The sequence below is a fragment of the Lutzomyia longipalpis genome, chromosome 1, assembly GCF_024334085.1.
Source record: "Lutzomyia longipalpis isolate SR_M1_2022 chromosome 1, ASM2433408v1".
NCBI lineage: Eukaryota > Metazoa > Arthropoda > Insecta > Diptera > Psychodidae > Lutzomyia > Lutzomyia longipalpis.
This window is the reverse complement of record NC_074707.1, coordinates 6,757,416-6,777,201: the sequence shown is the minus strand read 5'-3', so window position 1 is coordinate 6,777,201 and position 19,786 is coordinate 6,757,416. Positions and strand designations below refer to the sequence as shown.

The window sequence follows — 19,786 nt, the reverse complement described above, 5'->3', positions numbered from 1 at the left end:
ATATATTTGCTCTTGGACCCAAAATGACGTAAATTCTCACACTATCACTGTGAAAATTAACTCACAAAATGAGCTGCTGCGCGAGGGGGCCATCTGCGCGGTGGTGGTGTTAGATAAAGTATTTTTTCACTAAATCATTTTCCAGGTGAAAGAATAATTGTTTTTCCCTAAATAATTCGTAAATTAAAAAGATTAGTATTTAATCTTTAAGATGAAGATCGCACACTCTCTCTCTCTTGCCATGGGATGTTGTGAGGTATATTGACACCTTACGCCGTGTTGTCATTATGTTGCTATGCTAATACAATAAAAGGAGGGAAAGATTGAATGCGGTGGATCACCTCCCACAGATTTACTTCTTACACATCCTAATTATCAAGTCAATGGCGTTGGGGTTTTGCATAATCTCACCGTCATCATTATGTGTACATTTTATGGCTCATCAGCGCACACCATTCCCGCCACAATGGCAGAATTCCGGCTTTTATGCTTTGGTATTTTATGACTATAGGAGAAAGATTCTGAAAGATTATTTGCAAGAAAGAGAAGAATTGCGAATATTGGTTGCCTCCGCCTAGGTTAAACCATTGCACTATCATCATCATGAAACGCATCAGATTTTCCTCCGCACTGCTACCCATTCCCAATGTTGCTTTGCACATATCTATGTTATGCTATGCACATATTTTAGACCATGTGTTGAGCTAGAGCATCAATGTCTCTATAATTCATCATATTAGCCATTTATTTTAAACGGTCCATCATACAGGGTTGTTCGTAACAATTACCCATTGCGACCATTGCAAATTCATCGTTAACATTATTAAGATGCTATATATAATGCTCTTATGCAATGAGAGGAAAAAAAGAAGAATATGACTTTGGTTGTCGTCTTGGGTCAACTTTGGCTGTTTCTATGGAGAAATAGATTTAAAAAATACATTTTCCAGCGACGTTTTGCCTTTTTTTTAATTCCTTAATTTTCCAAAGTCTTCAAGATATGAGGACGTGTTTTCAAATTATTTTGCCTAAAAAAAGAATAATTAAATAATTAATTTAATCACTTGCAATAGTTGTTAAGCTTTCCTGAACTAATCACAGGTGAGAGAAAGAAAGAAGCAAAGCTAAAAAGATCCCTCTTGTGGCATCTCACTGTGAACATGAAGATTTGCAACCCGATAGTATCGCGGCGCGGGCATATAGCAAAATGCAAGCGGGAGGAATATGTAGGGGCAGCAATGCAAGAATGAATAGGAAGCCATGTGAAGACGTACAACTAAGCATTTCTAAAGTGATTAAGAGGTTGATTTATGAGTGTCCCTTCGTAGTGGCGCTTCCTATGTACTTTTGCTAGTGAAAATTTAAATTTCAAACACATTCCAAGTTTGCCACTAAGCGTTGATGCATCAATCGACACCATGAAAGACTGTTAATTATTCACTTATGGATGCAACCCTTTTTTGTTGTTGTTGTTGGGGTATGCCTTTGGGTTTATGGACGAGTATTATGTATATAGGTATTGCAAATTAACAATAGAGAATGTGAACGAATAGTGTGGCGAAGATATACATGTATATCTGAAGGAAAATTGTGGGAAGAACAATAAGATTTTTGCCGAAGAATAAACTGATATAATTTATAGATGTATCATTTTTTAATTTTATTGCCTTTATAACATTTTGCTTGTTTTTTTTTCTCTCTCTTTGTAGGTAAGTTCAAAAGCGACTTTTTCCATCACGTTCAACATTGAATAATACCACAGACCTGTACGAATTATCGACCCTGTGTTTATATCCACCATTGCTCTTCTCAGCAGGTACTGTACCCGCGTGTATTAAGAGATTTTTGAGTGATTGGTGATTTTTATTGCGTGTATCAATTCCGATATTTTTTCCCCTGATCGTGATCTCTCTATTCCTTGCGATTGTTGCAAGAAAAAAAATTCTCAGAACTCAGAAAGAGAAAAAATAGGATTTTTTTCTCTCTAAATTATTCCCTGAACAAATCTAATGGTTTTCCATCCTTTTCGTTTATTGGGCAATTTTTCTATTTCATTGCTTTATGAATAAAGCTTGAGGTTAAATTTAATTTATAGCCATTAAATGACATATTGATAAATATTCATGATTCATTCATCTTAATCAATACGTTCTTATATAGAAGAGAAAATTATTATTGCATTTTTAATGCACCTCTGTCTCCATTCACTTGCTGCAGCTCTTGCTCCTCGGTGTGTTCTAATTTGTGCAAAAGAGAAATTTTATGTATCTCTCTCTCAGAGTTATGCGGCAATTTAGTAAATATGGAAATTATCATGGCAGTAAAGAAAGTTTTAGGGACGAAAGGCAAATTTTCAGATAATTTTCCCAACAAATGCCTCCACGTGAATTATTCATATTTTACAATTATCGGACCTTTTATGCATATCAAAATAAGAAATTGATTGTACAAGAGATCTTGCGTTGGTCTACATTCCATTGTTGGGACCGCAGCAACAATGTTCTCCGCCTCCGTTTTTTTTTTCAATCCACAAACGTGGATTTTTTTAGGCAAAGTCAAGTTCATGTTCTTCGCTAAAACATATTGGGTTGGTACCTTTTTTTCTTGCAAAAAATTTCACTACACTACACCCAAAAAGAGACATGAGAAATTTGCTAAATGGAAAAAATCTCGGTAGAATGGGTAATTTATCAAAAAAGGTATATGTGAAGAGAATGTCTAAACATTTTGCATCTTTTGCTGTCAACATTTCAGTCAACAATCACTCAACATTTCATATATAAGTAAAATACGAGAAAATCCTCTTTTGAGAGTGATCTGTTTCACAGATAGTCAACACATGGAAGTTTTATGATGGTTTATGACTACAAATTATTTATGAATTCTTTTGAAAAATGTATTTGAGACATTCTTTCTAACACTTGGACGGAAGAAAATCGTGTAAAGTTGCCAAATAATGCTTTGAAAATGTTTATTTAATTGCTTATCACGGTTTAAAATGGGTAAACCATTAAAGAAATTGCCTTGCAAATTTGCCGTGAATATAAATCAGCAAATTTATTGAAATTCTCATATTTTGGTGCTACTGAACTTGTTTAATTTGAAATTCATTGAGCTTTAAGTACGTCAATTCTTGATGGGGTTATGATTTGAGCTAAATCTGCTACCTATTTTGCTGAAGATTGTAAAGTATGTACCTTGAAGAAAGAAAGAATTTATCATTTTTTCGGATCTGTCTTTTAACTGATTTCTGTGGAAAATAAAAGATCTTATTCGAGCTTTTTTTTCTTATCTAAAATTTTTTGAAATTTTCTAATTAAACACAAAACATCAACTTTATAGACAACTCTATACATTTGAAAAAAAAATCGCTCAACTCATTCTCCGTATAAGAAAAATGATTATAACTTTATTGATTAATTTCATGTTCTACAATGTAATGACCTACAATAAAAGCGGTTGATATAATTTTAAAGATGTTGCCGAAACCATATGGATGAACCCAATGAATTTGTTGAACTCATTTTATGACAGATTCAACAATTTCGATTTATATACAAATGTAAAGCATTTTTATTTATTAATTTATGAGTTTAGGGAGAGAGAGAGAAAAAGTTCATTCAGCGAGTAAGAATATTCAACTTGAAATTAATTTACAATCATCACGAAGATGGTTGATTTTTTTTATTCACTAACAAGCTGGATTACTTCTTTGTCTTTATCCCTTTTTTGTGCGGCTTTTATATTTATGTATATATATTTTGCCTTCCGTGTGGTATGAAAGAGTGTTATTTGGTCAATTAATCCATAATGGGTATATAAACCAGACACAGGGGCTCGGCTCGTTTTGTGAATTAAGAAGAAATTAAAGAGAGAAGGAGAAAAAAAAGTCAAAGGAGGATTGTGTATTTGGAATTACTTCTCAATTTAATACTGTTGATTTGATCACACCTTGCTTTTCACATGACCCGCGTTCAATAAGTTGTGCGCGATAATCCGTTTGGTAGGAGGAAATGTGTTGCTTTAAGTGCAAATTTATGATAGTTCAATTGAGTGTGAGGAAGCCTCGGAGCCAATTGGAGAAAAGAGAATTTTATCAAACATCTTTGTAAAGGTGTGAAGGTGAAATTAATTGAGTAGAATTCTCATGTTTTCATGTGAGATCACCATTATTTCTTTTAACAAAAAAAAAGCAAAGAAATGAAATAGAATATAGGGGCCATTATTGCTGGATCTTCTCATGTGCCGGTGTCTCTTGGGGGAAATTGTGTATGCGCAATGGCACAGCTATGAGTGTCCAAATTTGTATTTTGCGGACACACCCACATGCTAAAATGTTTCTTGACCCATGGAGATTTCTTGCTTTGGTGACCTAAATTTTATTTAGAGTAAAATAAGTGTGTGTAGTGAAAAAGAAAAGAGACTGTTGGCTGTTTTTTTTCATTCTTCATGTTTGTTACCTCAATGATTCATTCAGACGAAATATTTCGGATGATGCGATAATTATTTTTCTCATCAGAAGGTGTAAAGAACGCGTTGGAACTTAATTACATATGTAATAATGCGAATGTATATTGAGCCTACAAACTAGCGAACATCCTCATCATTTTTGATATTATAATTAATTTTTTTCTCCCTTCCTTGACCGCACAAACTCCTCATGTGCTCATAATGGGCGCCCGCAGCATTTTTTAGTGGTGCAATAGAAGAAAAAAAAAACGAAAGATATTTCCATAGAGATTTACCTGTTTAACGTATAAGCCTGATGAGATGGTTTGCGAGGCGGTTCCGCACTCAAATCAACTTTCATTGTTCTACCTGTTTCTTTTTTTTTCTCTTCATTTTTGTTAAGACTCTGTGCACTTTTTTGTGACAGAGTGTCTCTCTTTCTCTATGGATTCTATGTAGCTCTAGAATATAGGGGCTTCTCCTCAAAATGAAATAACTCCGCGGGGTCTTGTGGGCAAAAGAAAAGTGTGTGGCGGAAAGAAAGAAAAAGAGACTGAATCAGGACAGAAGGTTTTCCCAGTTAGTATTTAATTTTAATTACACGTATGCTCATAATGGTGAACAAGGAAATGGCTGTGTCATTTTTGCACCATTATTTCCCCCTGTGGAGATGTTCTTGGAGCATTTTACGCGAAATTAGATATTATATGCACATGGAGAACGCGGCAGAAGACACACGCGAAAATGGTTTGTGCAACAAAAAAAAAGCAAAACGTCCAACATTCACAGGAAAAAAGCAATGTAGAATACTAAAGTGGAGTTAAAGAGATTTTAATCATTGGAGAAGTCTTTACAACTAACTATCCACCACTGATGAAGTTTTCACAAATGATAATAATGAGAATGGTTTGTGTAGCACCACTTGCAAAAATGTAAAAACACCACAAAAATGTCATTTCATGTTGATCTTTTTCTCTGTTTTCTTCCCCATTTTACAAGATTCTTCCGTTCTTCATTCTCATCCACCACGGCAAAACACCCATCAAATGATTATCTCTTCTTGAAGACCCAAATTCTTATGAAAGTTGCCCATTATTTGAGATGGAAAAAAAGTGCGCGTGTGAAGCAAAAAAGGTGTTTAGGTGCGCGCAAAAGGTTTTTTTTTATTCTTTCAGAAAGTTTGCTTTCACGGAAGAACATTTTGTCTGAAAAACGGTGTGGCGAGAAGTATTGCAAAATTATGCTTTCTCAAAATTATGGAATTTTGTTCTTGTACACTAGAATTTTTTTTTCATGAGCTCCCATAATAAATTGCAAGGTGAATCCGTTGGGAATGAAAGTTTTAAAAGAGAGATATTTAAAGAGGTGAATAAGGCAGGAACTTTTTAATTACTTTTCTTAGGAATATTTTTGCAAAATATCCTTGATATGATGTATTTTTTATTTCAAGCGGCTTTTAAGTTTTTGACTCAGAATGACCCCTAAAAAAGAGACTCTGCATTGTATTAAAATTAATTTATTAGGCTAATCTTTATTTTAAATTATGTTTTGCTCAAAGGTCAAGTGGAGACGCCGACTGGAAGTCATTTCTATAAGAATGAAAGAAATAAAGGCGCCAGGTAAACACCAGGCGCCTCCATACATATTTCGTCAAAAAAATAAATGCAAAAAATAGGAATTTTCAATTTTCCTTTTGAAGTTTAGGCTGAATTTTTGACTGAAAACACTTTTTCGCATTTTCTGGCTCTCCTGTTGATTTTAGAGCAAATCTGAATGGATTTTTGGGTCATCCCGTACCCGTAGGTTCGTCGATGAGCCTGATCGATAGGTACCAAAGGGAAGTTTCAATTCCAAAAAATATGAATTTTCAATTTTTACCTTGAAGTTTAGGCTGAATTTTTGGCTAAAATCAGTTTTTTGCATTTTCTGGCTCTCCTGTTGATTTTAGAGCAAATCTGAATGGATTTTTGGGTCATCCCGTACCCGCAGGTTCGTCGATGAGCCTGATCGATATGTACCAAAGGGAAGTTTCAATTCCAAAAAATAAGAATTTTCAATTTTTACCTTGAAGTTTAGGCTGAATTTTTGGCTAAAATCAGTTTTTTGCATTTTCTGGCTCTCATGTTGATTTTAGAGCAAATCTGAATGAATTTTTGGGTCATCCCGTACCCGCAGGTTCGTCGATGAGCCTGATCGATATGTACCAAAGGGAAGTTTCAATTCCAAAAAAATAAGAATTTTCAATTTTTACCTTGAAGTTTAGACTGAATTTTTGGCTAAAATCAGTTTTTTGCATTTTCTGGCTCTCCTGTTGATTTTAGAGCAAATCTGAATGAATTTTTGGGTCATCCTGTACCCGCAGGTTCGTCGATGAGCCTGATCGATATGTACCAAAGGGAAGTTTCAATTCCAAAAAATAAGAATTTTCAATTTTTACCTTGAAGTTTAGACTGAATTTTTGGCTAAAATCAGTTTTTTGCATTTTCTGGCTCTCCTGTTGATTTTAGAGCAAATCTGAATGGATTTTTGGGTCATCCCGTACCCGCAGGTTCGTCGATGAGCCTGATCGATATGTACCAAAGGGAAGTTTCAATTCCAAAAAATAAGAATTTTCAATTTTTACCTTGAAGTTTAGGCTGAATTTTTGGCTAAAATCAGTTTTTTGCATTTTCTGGCTCTCCTGTTGATTTTAGAGCAAATCTGAATGGATTTTTGGGTCATCCCGTACCCGCAGGTTCGTCGATGAGCCTGATCGATATGTACCAAAGGGAAGTTTCAATTCCAAAAAATATGAATTTTCAATTTTTACCTTGAAGTTTAGGCTGAATTTTTGGCTAAAATCAGTTTTTTGCATTTTCTGGCTCTCCTGTTGATTTTAGAGCAAATCTGAATGGATTTTTGGGTCATCCCGTACCCGCAGGTTCGTCGATGAGCCTGATCGATATGTACCAAAGGGAAGTTTCAATTCCAAAAAATAAGAATTTTCAATTTTTACCTTGAAGTTTAGGCTGAATTTTTGGCTAAAATCAGTTTTTTGCATTTTCTGGCTCTCCTGTTGATTTTAGAGCAAATCTGAATGAATTTTTGGGTCATCCTGTACCCGCAGGTTCGTCGATGAGCCTGATCGATATGTACTAAAGGGAAGTTTCAATTCCAAAAAATAAGAATTTTCAATTTTTACCTTGAAGTTTAGACTGAATTTTTGGCTAAAATCAGTTTTTTGCATTTTCTGGCTCTCCTGTTGATTTTAGAGCAAATCTGAATGGATTTTTGGGTCATCCCGTACCCGCAGGTTCGTCGATGAGCCTGATCGATATGTACCAAAGGGAAGTTTCAATTCCAAAAAATAAGAATTTTCAATTTTTACCTTGAAGTTTAGACTGAATTTTTGGCTAAAATCAGTTTTTTGCATTTTCTGGCTCTCCTGTTGATTTTAGAGCAAATCTGAATGGATTTTTGGGTCATCCCGTACCCGCAGGTTCGTCGATGAGCCTGATCGATATGTACCAAAGGGAAGTTTCAATTCCAAAAAAATAAGAATTTTCAATTTTTACCTTGAAGTTTAGACTGAATTTTTGGCTAAAATCAGTTTTTTGCATTTTCTGGCTCTCCTGTTGATTTTAGAGCAAATCTGAATGGATTTTTGGGTCATCCCGTACCCGCAGTTTCGTCGATGAGCCTGATCGATATGTACCAAAGGGAAGTTTCAATTCCAAAAAATATGAATTTTCAATTTTTACCTTGAAGTTTAGGCTGAATTTTTGGCTAAAATCAGTTTTTTGCATTTTCTGGCTCTCCTGTTGATTTTAGAGCAAATCTGAATGAATTTTTGGGTCATCCTGTACCCGCAGGTTCGTCGATGAGCCTGATCGATATGTACCAAAGGGAAGTTTCAATTCCAAAAAATATGAATTTTCAATTTTTACCTTGAAGTTTAGGCTGAATTTTTGGCTAAAATCAGTTTTTTGCATTTTCGGGCTCTCCTGTTGATTTTAGAGCAAATCTGAATGGATTTTTGGGTCATCCCGTACCCACAGGTTCGTCGATGAGCCTGATCGATATGTACCAAAGGGAAGTTTCAATTCCAAAAAATAAGAATTTTCAATTTTTACCTTGAAGTTTAGGCTGAATTTTTGGCTAAAATCAGTTTTTTGCATTTTCTGGCTCTCCTGTTGATTTTAGAGCAAATCTGAATGGATTTTTGGGTCATCCCGTACCCGCAGGTTCGTCGATGAGCCTGATCGATATGTACCAAAGGGAAGTTTCAATTCCAAAAAATAAGAATTTTCAATTTTTACCTTGAAGTTTAGGCTGAATTTTTGGCTAAAATCAGTTTTTTGCATTTTCTGGCTCTCATGTTGATTTTAGAGCAAATCTGAATGAATTTTTGGGTCATCCCGTACCCGCAGGTTCGTCGATGAGCCTGATCGATATGTACCAAAGGGAAGTTTCAATTCCAAAAAATATGAATTTTCAATTTTTACCTTGAAGTTTAGGCTGATTTTTTGGCTAAAATCAGTTTTTTGCATTTTCTGGCTCTCCTGTCGATTTTAGAGCAAATCTGAATGGATTTTTGGGTCATCCCGTACCCGCAGGTTCGTCGATGAGCCTGATCGATATGTAGCAAAGGGAAGTTTCAATTTCAAAAAATAAGAATTTTCAATTTTTACCTTGAAGTTTAGGCTGAATTTTTGGCTAAAATCAGTTTTTTGCATTTTCTGGCTCTCCTGTTGATTTTAGAGCAAATCTGAATGGATTTTTGGGTCATCCCGTACCCGCAGGTTCGTCGATGAGCCTGATCGATATGTACCAAAGGGAAGTTTCAATTCCAAAAAATATGAATTTTCAATTTTTACCTTGAAGTTTAGGCTGAATTTTTGGCTAAAATCAGTTTTTTGCATTTTCTGGCTCTCCTGTTGATTTTAGAGCAAATCTGAATGGATTTTTGGGTCATCCCGTACCCGCAGGTTCGTCGATCAGCCTGAACGATATGTAGCAAAGGGAAGTTCCAAATGCAAAAAATAAGAATTTTCAATTTTACCTTTGAAGTTTAAACATTCTTGTATATTTTTATGATAAAATGGAACATTTCTCTTCGAATTGGAATATTTTTCTGATCAAAACAGAATATTCTTCTGATCAAAAGCAAAATTTTCCGATCAAAAGCTTTTACTCTTTTTCAGTATGAAAATCAAAGACAATCAATTACATATAGTCACACACAAGCTTAATTAAAGGCATAAAAGACAGTCCCAAAGATAGAAAGACAAGCGACTCTACATCTCAATTAAAGCGACTGATTAAGTTATAATCGTTAACTTTATTATGTGGGTTTTCAATAGAAGGCAATTTACACGATTTTGTTCAATATGCAATCACATAAATTTTCGGGAAAGTCACACAGTTATATTGAACTTCCATCGAGATATCTTAAACTTGAGGAGTTGGAAAAAAAGTCAAAGTGGAGAGATGTGAAATTTCAATCAAGCGTTGTTGATGGTTCTTTTGGGTTGTAAGAGACCACCTTTAAAGCACACACATCGTCTCCCGCGCGGGAGAATCACCCATTAAGTGAAAAAGGTCATCGAGATTGTCAACGAAAGCTCCACAAGTGAGCACACACCGTGTTACCTTGAAGATATGTATATGTACATATAATGATTATTTTCTCAATTTGCGGAATCTTCGCTATATTTTCATACATAATTACAGATATTGTATCAACACTCAAGTCAAATTTTCTCAATTGAGTTTCGCAAGAGTCTCTCTGGAACTTGCGTGATTGCAAGTTATGCCTTTATGATATGACACAAAAGCACACAGTATGTACTTCATTTGCACAAATGGATGCTCTCGATTGCACCCTATTTTGTGCCACAAAATGCCGTGTGATGTTGTGTGTGGAAAAAGGCAAAAGAGCCACCGCACCGTATTATTTATTTAGTTGATCTCAAGTGGTGACGCAATTTTGTGTCTGCTGAAATCCCGCGCCAAGCTCTCCTCCATCGCGGCGTACCACACAATTATATGCATATATATAGCAACATTTTCAGTTTGGTGTGCTTTTCAAGTCCAAGTATCAATAACCGTCCTTGTCTTTCTTATGCAATGCCACTCACCCAAAGGCAAATCTCACGTCTTGTGTATACCATATACATAAAAGTTATGCGCGAATGATATTGACATTGATACCGGTGAATGACGTTGAGGGGCAAATTGTAAATCATATGATTCTCGAGCATTTTATTTATTTATTTATTTTTTATTAAATACAAAATTATAGTATTATGGATTTTTCTTCATTGCTTCTTTCAATGTGATACAAAAATGAAATATGCGAAAGAAGATGATGTTGGTATTAAAGAAAGAAAGATGGGAGAAAACTAGAAATTCACACTGCTGACCAAACAGCAAAATGGTATGAGAATGAAAGGTGAATGTGGAAAAGTGGATTGACATAAGGGAAAACAAGTTTCGCGTTTTTAATATCTTGCTACATATTTCTTTTTCTTTTTTGGCCTCGCGATGCTTCTTTTTTTTTTTAGCACAACAGTTAATTTTGTGCTCTAAAATCACAGAAAAATTTGCTCTCGATATTAAAGGCATTTTATGCTGCACATTATGGTTTAAAAGAGCCCAAATTACCAAAGTCCCCAAGAAGCCCTTTGATGCTTTAGTACATCCAAAAATGGGAGGTGATTAGTGGGGACAATGTTTACACGCGTAAGCATTTTTCATTTATGCTTTGGAATTCAATCACCTCTGTGTGAGAGATGAGAAATATTTATTATAAGGAATTAAATTTGCTGTGATGGAAATTTATTAGACATCAAAGTGACTTCCCATGGGGACAGCGCCGTCTTGGCAATCAACAGCGTAGAGTTATGTCATAATGCGCTGACTTAACCATAATATGCTCACCCATAGACCAGTTACACAACTTCTTTTTCCATCTCTAACCATCGTGTATGCCTCTTTTCGGGAGACAGCAGCACTACTTTTTTTTTGTTAATTTATTATTTGGCGATGTGAATGCCAGCATTAAATACTTGTGTGCATTAGAAATATAATATTGTAAAAAGAAAATTTACAATATTTGTTCTCAGAAGATAGATTAAGAAGGAGTGATGCATGAACGAGTTGAATGCTAAATGGTTTTTGCTTGATACTTGCAGTAACTGCGATGGGAAAATCTCGTTAGTTACTGCTTAATTTGCAGAATTTAATTCTTTTGGTGATTTTCAAGGATAGAATAAAAAGTAAGGATCTTAAAGAAAGGCTTTCATACAGCCTGTCAGAATTTTCTACAAAATCGTAAAATAGTTTATATCTAAACACGGAAAACTAATTTTCGTTCAATTTGAAGAGAACTAAATTACAATGAAAAATTTGCTATAAAATTAAATTTTCAATTTGGAATAGAAATTCAAAAAAAATCTTTCAAAATTGGTCATTTACAATATACTAGCTCCATGCTGCAATTATAGGCAATCCTTTTAACGACATTACTGGGTATTCTTTGTGCACCGCAATGGAGATTTATTTTAGCAGCGGAATCATCACTAATTGAATTTACAAGTAAATCATGGGGATTAATTTTCATTATCTCTACTCAAAAATGGCCTTTGATTGTGCGAATGGAAAATCCCAAAATGGTGGAATTGCACTCTCTGACTGTGAGAGAAATGTTTTTAATTTTTTTCGGGTTATACCTCGAATAGAGCAAGCACTTTAATGTAATTATCATAATCTTCTATTTAGTTGTAATGCTCATGAAATGTTTCTTCTTTTTATTCATCTCGTAAAAAAAAGGTGACGTGCTGTAAATTATAGCTTTAGTGATTTTCCGTCATATTTCTCTATGCTACATACATCTTTTCCGACACCTCGGCGAGTACATGAGAGATGCGACGGTATGAAGCGAAAGAAAGGAAAAGAAGAAAAAACTGTGATTTTCCGGTGCGAGTACACTAATTCGCAAATGTACACGTAAACAAGTATGCAGATGCAAGTATAATTTAACTAGTCAACCCGAGCCCCCAATCACGTGTGAGCAAACTCCATTTTAAGCTATAAAAGGGGGGCGTATATTAGTAGGGGGGATGAATAATACGGTACCCCGAAAAATTCTAAAAATAAAAAAATCCCGTTATCTGACCCTTCAGTAGGTAGAAAATGGGAAAAATCAGTTTTTCTGTGGGGGCGCTACAAAGGGGGGTTGGGGCGGAATCCCATATAGCGCTTGCAACTCGTATTGACCCCCTCTACCCCCATACCAAATTTCATCAAGATCGGCCCAGCGGTTTCGGAGGAGTTCATGTGCCACAGACAGACAGACAAACATTTTCAGCTTTATATATTAAGATTATTTAACGTATCTAAATACTGGAGTGCTAATTAATTGCGCTCGCGATTTCGTGAAAGGCCGTTCAGCTACCACGGGATATTCGTTTGCATCGCAAGTGTGCGATATTCCGAACGTGATGATCAATAGTTAAATACCGGCTATCCATTCCCAACTAATTATTCTTGTGTGTAACAAATCTTAGAGATCTCCCCGTATGGGGATGCATAATACACGATGGAACAAAATGCTAAATGTACACATAATTTGCAAGAATTTATTGGCACAGTTATATCTTCTCATTAATGGTGATGCACTGCCTTGGGAGGAAGAACTCGCATTACAGGTAAAACCCGCCCAATGCTGTGCTACACTTCTTTTAGGGATGTACTACAACAACGCGAGGAGGTGGTTGTATACATATTATATTCTTTTTTATCTCTTTGCTATTTTGTGAGCTTTTTTCTGATGAGTTCCATTAAGATTTCCATGAATATCACAGAGACCCTTCCGACAGGAGATTATCTCTTCCTCAATGGTGCACATTTATTTACCACAACAGGGCGTTTCACAAATAAGTTATTTCATAGAAGGAGATTTATTTACCTTTTAAGTGATTAATTAAATTTTAGAGTAATATTCCTTAAATCCTAGATTTTTATTTTCAAAAGTTCGAAAAGTTCAGTCTTTCTAGATTCATGAAACGTAAAATATTCCAAAATTTTTTAATACGGTTTTGCAAATCTGACGAATCGGAAGACTTTCAAAAGGATTCTAAACCAATATTTCATGAAATGAATTAAGAGTTCTTAGAGATGCATTCAATGCATTATAAACTGTTGCAACAATATGAAAAACTATTTTGTGATTCACATAAAAGTTCTAGAATCTTCAGAAACATCTTCTATGATTCGGGAATGAACTATTCTTTGCAAATTTATAAAAAAATCAAACTAATTACAAGACTTCAAAAAAATCTTTCAATAATTACTGAACAATGTTTAGAAGAATCATAAAAAAAGTTCAAGAATCTCTAAAAATGTATTTAATGATTCGTGAAAAATAAAAATTATATAATTATAATTAAAATTGACGTTTAGATAGAGCAAACATAAATCTCTCATTGAAATTTAATCCAATTACTGTGAGCTTAAGCAAAGAACCCACCCAAAAATTTACGAAGGCTTCAAATCATTATCTTTAATACAATTTCAGTTAAGTGAAAAGTGCATTTCACGGCTGAATCACCCTGCACACACGTCTCTGAATTCTTTGGGCTCAATAGTATACCTACCTACCTACATTGGAAAAGTGTATAGAACAAGTCACGGATTTTACGATGGTACATAATTTTTTTTGTCTTTAAGAATTCTTTTGCATTTTTTGCCGATACTTGGATACGTACATATATAGAGAGTAAATTGAATAAAATGGGTGCGTGAAAAAAATCAATGAAATTTGAAATCAATTAAGTTTTTTGCGGTTATTGAATGTATCGGGTATCAATATATGACGAGCTTCTGGGTGGAACTGAGAGAAATTGTACTGAGAACTTACACACAAAGTACAATGAATATTTGGTAGTGAGGAAAAAGATTTAGAATAAAATAAAGAGAAAAAAAGAGGAGAAGTGAAGCAATAACAAAAGGTAAAATGTGATGGAAAACCTCACACCACGAATGGGGAACAAAATCAATGGGATTTATTGTGGATGTGCTCGGGGAGTCATTCAATTGTGGCTAAAAATTTAATTATAGACAATCAGTTACACACATAAAATGCTACTGTTTGGTAGGTTTGGAAAGCGTTTGCATAAAATTTACGTGGCCAATCAATGGTAAATGAAGCGCAAAACTGTTCTCATTAACGCCTAAACTCGATTGACCGATTTAAGCACTTAAGTACTTTTAGTCTTTCTTTTATGCCCACAATAAAATTCTCCATGAATTCACAATTGTTTCAGGGCGTATGCGCGCGCGGTGAAGTTGGAGCAAATTGTAAGAAGAAGTTAAAAAAAAAGGTGGCAAACACCAATTCTATTGCGCGCGCTAACCAACCGTGTTCTTATGGAGTAAGTGAAAAATATCACATAACTGTTGAGCAGTTTGTGCACATTGGAATTTCATATGTCAGCAATGTATCCTCCCATGGTGTAAAATCCAAACTGCGAGGAGATCAGTGTCGGTCGCTCAAAGGCCAAACAATCATTTTTCCAGACGAGGTGTGAACATACAAAAAGGCGAGCTCGTCTTTCCAACAAAGGGACTTAGGGCAAGCGCAAGGAAAATACTCTCATGTACCATTATTATATTTCACTATATACCTACATAGATATGTTGGAATATTTATTTATCTATCAATAATTATGTTTTTGCGGCTATATGCGAAGAATGCCCATCTAACATTGTCACCAACAACAATCTCAATTGTTTTTCGAAAATATATTAAATTACTTAACTGTTTTTTCTCCTATGAACTGTGTGCACCATCCCCTGGGTGGAATGTCAATTTATACATACATATTTTACAATAGAAAATGCATATTTTCTTTTCACCTTTTCGTCCATGATAGAAGAATATCTAAATGTACATATATTTTATTTATATAGGGAAAATATTGTCTGAGCTATTTGTTTTCTTCTTTTTTTTCTTCATTTGGACTAAAGAAATATTATCTGTTATAGGTGAAGTTTTACAGCATATATACAAATCAATTTTACGTTAAAGCCCATTTCAATGTAAATGTGCAAACTTGTCAGTAATCCCCATTAACAAATAGTCACCACACACAAGATAAAGATGAGAAAGTCCAGCAAAAGAACCGTACTAAAAGCGCGACCTTTCATTAAATCTCCTAATAAATTAGATCTTATTTTTCTCACTTAAAACTACTGAATATTTTTTTCAAACATAACCCTTTAGAGACCATGGAGAATGTTCAAAGTTGAATTTCAAAGAATAATCCATTGGACATGCGATATGTTCTTGTGACATTCTTGCAGTGCTGCCTGCAACAGAGACTTTGTCAGCCAGCCCACCTAAATAGGTCGTCAATATAAATTTACCTCCCATGAGATTAATTTGCTTCCTTTTCCGACTTAATTAATACGCAGCAGTATGCTTACTATGTATACAATGAGACAGAAGCAGCAATGTGTTGACTTTAATATAAATTAGCATGTTGCGCTTTGTGTGTATGTATGTTGGCTTAAAATGTAGGCGAAAATTTTATAAAATATCTATCCTTGGTTGGACACTAAACACATGTATCTGTTCTACATTATATCTCGGACGAACTGGAAACATGATTCCGCAATATATGCAATTCGGTGCACCACAAGGCTATGCTGCTGTACATTCATAAACAATATGTAATTTGTCTTGTCACACCAAAGTGCCTTCTTTCTTCCAACTTCACCATTTCAGAGATTCCACAGAGGTGCGCATAAAATACTGTGTGCTTGGTGGCTATACAACACAACTGTTCTCTGCATAAATATCAACATATCCAGATCCATGCATAATAAATGCAAGTCAAGAGTGTCAAAATGTGCATAATCAAGTGTGTTTGTGCCACAAGGAGGAAAAGATGTCTTTTTTTTCTTCTTCTTCTTATATGCAAAAGTGGCTTTACTGTTTATTGTAAACTTTTGCACATCTTACTAACATCTCGCACCTTCTTTGCGAATATTCTTTTTTCCTTTCATTCCTATCAAACAATGTGTATGCAACATCAGGTTGTTGTTGTTGCTGTTTTCTAAATTCATTTGGATAGAAAGTACCTGTACAACGAGAGAGAAAAAATTAGAGAGAAAGAGATGTGATTTAGATCCATTTCCTTTTGGTGAGATGGAATTAAGATATTCAGTGGGAATGAGAATAAATCCTAAAGTGCATTTTAAATACATTACATGATTTTCAAAACAACAACATTCCTGTCACTATCAAATTCATCTTGAGCTTTATACCACACATGTTAAAGGAGCCATAGCATGGGGTTGCTTGTACACGCGCGCGCGTTGAGACTTTAAATAGATAATTGAATTCATATGCGCACCATTTTGATGTGTCTCTAAGAAACAATTTAATGAATTTCTCAGCGTGTAGCTGTTGATGAACAATGGCCACTGAAAACTTGATTGCGGAGCGATCGGGGAAATATTGAAAAGGAAGAAGAGAGATTTTCCGCTAGTTGACCGATCATTTACTCATGTTTGATTGTAAACATTAACCTTTTTGAGATTAGATAACAACATCATTCTGCAAAAAAAAACAAAAAACAACTATCATTGGATAAACGAGAAAATCAACTTGTAATGTGGGAAATTGGGTCTTTGCGCGGTATATACCCCTCCTTGGGTAGCACTTGATGCGTTCTCGTGAAACTCTTAGTTTCAATTGCTAGTGCAAATGATGTCATCTTCAAAACCGCTTATTCAGACACATATAATCCACACTTGGAATGGTTTGAAATGAAAATTCACCAGATGTTATGGCAATCAGGCATCAGTGAAGCATGAGTATTTACATTAACACACTGCGCAGATAATTTGCAGTTGAGAATTCAGCAAATCAACTCATATTGTTTTTCTTACACGGCTGCCAAGGTACATTATAATGTACGTCGTACGTACGCTATGTATATATTGTTAATCCCTTTTTCGCAACAAACGAGAGGGAGAGATACTATATTCATATATAATATTAATTCTTATGCAGCACATGCGCTAAAATTGCTCCTCATCTCAAGGAGACCCAGATTTCAAACTGGATTGGTTAGGGATACGCCGCATGTATTTTGCCATATCGCGAGCTATGTGTGGTGTATGCTGCCCGCCCATGGTAAAATGGAGCAATTCGATATATCTCAAAACTGTTTAGTCTCCATGGGTGATGACGAGTAGATAAGATATCAACCATTAAAATCATCCGCTGGTGATCTCGTATGCCATCTGGTTGATCTAGAGGCGACAGCGACTGAGAAGAAGAAGAAAAAAAACAGCTGAACCGCATCACCAGGAACAAGACTGATACTGAAGCTAATCAAGGCTGAAATGTCATTAAAATTGTGAAGAAGAACTGTGTGGTGTAAGAACAAATTTATGCCCGTGTGCTGTGAATACTGATCCCCGGCGCAAGAGACGCGAATGTGATGCCTTCAATCTTCTCTCAACAGTCTTAAATCACAAATTCTGTGCTATAATTGTATGATTACCAACACAGCTATCTCATGGAATTCCTTCACTATATGTATTTTTCTTTTTCATTAATCGCTATCTAGAGCTTTTAGGTGAGATTATTTTCAGGGAGAAAAATTTTTATTCATTCTTGTTTAAATTAGCATAATTTGAGAAACGTGTCTCTTTAATGTCGCGCAGTAGCGATGATGGGTATAGTGAGAATTAATGTGCTGCTGAAGGATTAGGTACATGGGCTTTCACTTCTCAATAAAAAAAGGTTTAATACGTATTTACAAACGACAACGATGACTAAAAAAAACGAAAGACATCAACGTTGGGTTGAGCGACGAACCTGCGCGCGGAGCATTTGAAGAAAATGCGAGAATTAAAGGAAATGATGCACTAGAAAGATGAACCAAATGCATATGATAGAAGGTGCACAAGACATGGAACCATTAATTAAAATTTAACTAGATCGTTTAAAATGCAATTGTGGTCTCAGACTTCAAGCATAAATGGTTCTTAGGGAGGAATTTAAATAAAACGGAATTTACAGCAGTTTCACTCTTAGCATGGAAAAGCTAATGAAGCATAGCATTATGGGGCGATCATTATTAACAATAAATCTTTTCAGAGCCATTTCCTGCAATTTTAGAATATCCTATCCTTCATATAGCATTGACTCTGAGGATCAGGTGAAAGTAATACGGGGCGGTCATTGCACTTGTGGAAGTGACTTGGTAAAATAGTATCGTCATAAAATAGAACATAATATTATGACATAATCGAGTAATTAAGAGAGTAGCTCCAATTTAGATGCTCGCCATAGATACTGTCGTGGTAGTTTGAAATCACGTGTGTTTGTACAATCAGAATGATTTTGTTACTTTTTATGATATCCCCCTTCTCATATAATTGTAGGTTCTCTCCCATGGTGAGTGCAAATGCAACGTCATTCACCATTTCTCTCTCTATATATGGTGGGTATACGTACAACACCAACCAGAAGTTCATTCACATCATTTCGGTGGAAAAGATTAACATTTATTAATGTTTCGCCTTTCATCAGTCACACAAAAGATCCCTCGACTGCAAGCAAAATGGTCTCTTCTAGTGAAGAAAAGGTCAAAAATGTTAATTTATTAATGAATACAGTCTGACCAATACTTTTTAGGATGGAAGCAACACGTGCACTTGATACCACAAATATTTGGACACATTTCCTTTAATTCTATATAGATTTTTTGAGGTGCTATTGTACAGCAGGATATGAAACAGAAGACTCTTTGACAGAAAATATAACATTCTTATTATTTTTTAGTTTTATATAGAAAAATATTTTAGCTGTAGTTTTAAAATTATTAAGTAAATTATTAAATTTAATTATTGTCTTGATACTTTTTCATGGCAGTGTATGGGGTTGAGTTTGTGTGACGTCAACAGAAGCAAAGAAAATTTATTTCGCAATTTTCCAGTCAAACTTTTGCTCGTTTTTTCACACACCCTTCTTATTAATCAATACCTTAAAACATAATTCATACCTTGGAAGGATTTTATTTATGGGCAATATGTAGATATTACCACAAGCAAAATATATATAAATTTCTATAGAAAATACACATGAGTGTATATTTTTTAATATTGCCGTTTCTTCACAAAATTCATGCACATAGGAGAAGAAGGAGAGGTCTCATGGGGGCATATAGCTTATCTTTGTGAAGTTTTTTTTTTTGCTTATGCTTTCGGTGAACAGAAGGAAACTTTAAATTCCTAGTGCAGGTTCTAATTGGAAAACTGATAGTGCGGAGTTGGC

At 34.9% G+C, this 19,786-nt stretch overlaps 1 protein-coding gene across 2 annotated transcripts in view; it reads left to right on the top strand.

Moving 5' to 3' along the window:
* LOC129786760 (autophagy-related protein 16) overlaps positions 1–19,786 on the top strand; it is a 125,803-nt gene that overhangs the window by 40,450 nt on the left and 65,567 nt on the right. The window lies entirely within an intron of this gene.